The 2,834-nt window shown below is 37.7% G+C and overlaps 1 pseudogene; it reads left to right on the top strand.

Moving 5' to 3' along the window:
* The first annotated feature begins 1,117 nt into the window (after positions 1-1,117).
* LOC135879670 (protein FAM200C-like) lies at positions 1,118-2,570 on the top strand (annotated as a pseudogene).
* Positions 2,571-2,834: the final 264 nt, after the last annotated feature.

The following is a 2,834-nucleotide window of genomic DNA, read 5'->3' as shown; positions in this document are numbered from 1 at the left end:
TAAGTGGATACAGTGTCAGAAAAGGCTCAGGGAAATGGCAGCAATATTTAAGACAGTGCAGACCTTGTCTGCTGATTAGAGGGTCTCTGAGTTGGAACCCAGAGTAGACGGTTGGCCCGGTTTCCCCTGCCAGCCACTGAGGAAGTGGCACAGTCTAAGCAGTGTATGGCAAGACTGCCATACTCTAGCACATCAGTTCCCAAACTGAGGGGTACACCCCCCTCGGGGGCGTGAATAAACTCCAAGGGGGGCGTGAGGCTGTGAAATTTTCATAATAAAAATTTTTTATCAGCGTAAAATGTATTTATTTATTTATTTAATAGACCAACGGACAATAAATTATACGTATTCTTTATACATAATTATTCATAAAATTGTCCAATTACAGGCCTATATTTAACTACAATAAAGTATTAACAATCTTCTGGTTTTTTATTATCAATATAAGTAGACAAGAATAAAGGTATAACATAAAGTACAATAATAAAAATACAACTATAAATAAAAGTATATAACTGCTATGTTTTCAAATTTCATACCACGAAATGTGAATATTTTTTATTTTTTTGCCTTTCGACGTGTAGGAGTGCCATTTCGCTCGGTGGGGAGGCCGAAGAACAATGTAGAAAGCAATGGAACTTTTTAAAACTTCCTAGCTCGCTCGCAAGAGTGTTCGAGACTGTTCTATTGTGAGAGTGGTTACCTCCACCACTCACTGCACAAGACCGGCTACTTGCCAGATTGGTGGTGGGGTGTATATATAGGGCAGGACGCGTCCGTACGTAATAGTAGTAGTAAATAAATGTTCGCGATAACTCAAATTAACTTGTGTCCGTTATTATTCACGAATCAGGAAAATTATTTTTATAGATTTTTTTTATTAGTATATTATGGCCGCAATTTAGAAAAGGAAGTACGATGAAGACTACATTAAGTATGGTTTCACTGTCATGGAAAAAAACGGGATCGATCATCCTCAATGTGCAGTATGCCCCACAGTTCTCAGCAATGATGCCCTGAGACCTAGTCGTCTTGAGCAACACTTGACAAAGAACCACAGCACTTTGAAAGACAAACCAAAAGAGGTTTTTGCTGTTAACTTCAAAATTTAAAACGCATGAAGCTGGACACTACTGGAGCTTTTCATCAAGCGTCGGCCAAAGTCAAAGAAGCATCTTATGAATTGTCATTGCTCATTGCTAAAGCCAAGAAAGCACACATAATAGGAGAAACTCTTGTGAAGCCTTGCTTGTTGAAAGCAGCTGATATTGTGCTTGGTGCCGAAAGCAAGAAAAAAAATATTGGAAATTTTGCTTTCCGACAGTTCCGTGAAATGTCGCATCGATGACATGGCAAAAGATCTAAAACTTCAAGTTGTGGAGGCAGTGAACGCTTCTCCTTTTTTCGCAATTCAGTGCGATGATACCACTGATGTAGCACAATGCTGTCAGTTGCTCGTCTATGTTCGATTCATTAATGATGGAACTGTGAAAGAAGAACTGCTTTTTTTGAAGGAATTGATGACCACATCAAAGGCTTCTGATGTTAGAAACCATTTTCATGACATTTTTGAAGAAAATGGACTTTCATGGGGCTGGTTGGTGTATGCACAGACAGTGCTCCAGCAATGCTTGGCTCTCGCTCTGGATTTGTGACATTGGTGAAAGAAAAAAATCCAGCCATAACCACGACTCACTGCATCATACACAGACAAGCGCTGGCTGCTAAAACCCTTCCAGATGGCCAAATTCAACTAGTCACATAGGTCATCAAAGTTGTCAATCTTGTGAAGAACAGTGCTTTAAATATGAGACTTTTTGCAGCTCTTTGTGCGGATTTGGGAGCGGATCATAAAATTCTTTTGTTTCACACAGAGGTATGATGGCTTTCCAAAGGGAACGGGCTTTCGAGATTATTCAACCTGAAAGACTAAGTGGAAATTTTCCTCAAGCAATAGAAAAAAGAAGAATTATATTGTGCGTTTACGGACCAAATGTTTCAACTTTCACTGGCATACCTTGTGGACATTTTTGAATCTTTGAACAATCTTTGTTTCCTTGCAGCTTCAAACTATGCTGCAAACATTATAGCGCACCACGATGCCAACAAAGCATTTATGGAAAAAATCAAGCTTTGGAAACGTCGAACGCAAGCTCAGATGCCTAACTTTTCGTCTTTTCCAACATTTTCATCACTTGCTGAAAATGAAGGTTTCCAAGAACTTTGTAAAGAGGATGCGAAGAACAAAATTGTGTTTCATCTGGACTTCCTTGCTGATGAATTCATCCGCTATTTTCCAGCTTTCCAACTTTTCTGGCAACCCAGTTCAAAAATTAGCACGTAATCCGTTCAACGTTGATGTCGATTCATTGCCAGAAGTATTGCAAGAACAAACACTCAAAATGAAATATGATTCAAGTGCGAAAGATATTTTTGAAAACTTAAGCCTGGAGGAATTTTGGATAAAATATTTCCCAATTTACCCGAAAGTTGGAGAAGAAGCGCTATGTATTATTCTTCCGTTTTCGTCGACGTACTCTGTGAAAAAAGCTTTTCAAATTAAGTCATAATAAAAACGAAACAAAGGAATCGACTGGATGTCGAAAACTATTTGCTTTGCGCACTTTCATCTTTCAAACCTAGGATTTCCCAACTCGTGAAGAAAATGCAGCATCATCCTTCACATTAAATTCATTTTGTTTATGCTATTTCTTATTTTAAATTACATTTTTATTAAATTTTTGTGCCAAGAAAAACTATTTGTGCTTATTTTTAATTTTAAATGAAAAATTTTATACAAAGTTTTTGTGTTTATTTTTAATTTGCAATTACGA

Source organism: Emys orbicularis, chromosome 5 (genome assembly GCF_028017835.1).
Source record: "Emys orbicularis isolate rEmyOrb1 chromosome 5, rEmyOrb1.hap1, whole genome shotgun sequence".
In the NCBI taxonomy this organism is placed as follows: domain Eukaryota; kingdom Metazoa; phylum Chordata; order Testudines; family Emydidae; genus Emys; species Emys orbicularis.
Note: the sequence above shows the minus strand (reverse complement) of the source record. Positions and strands in the feature narration are given on the sequence as shown.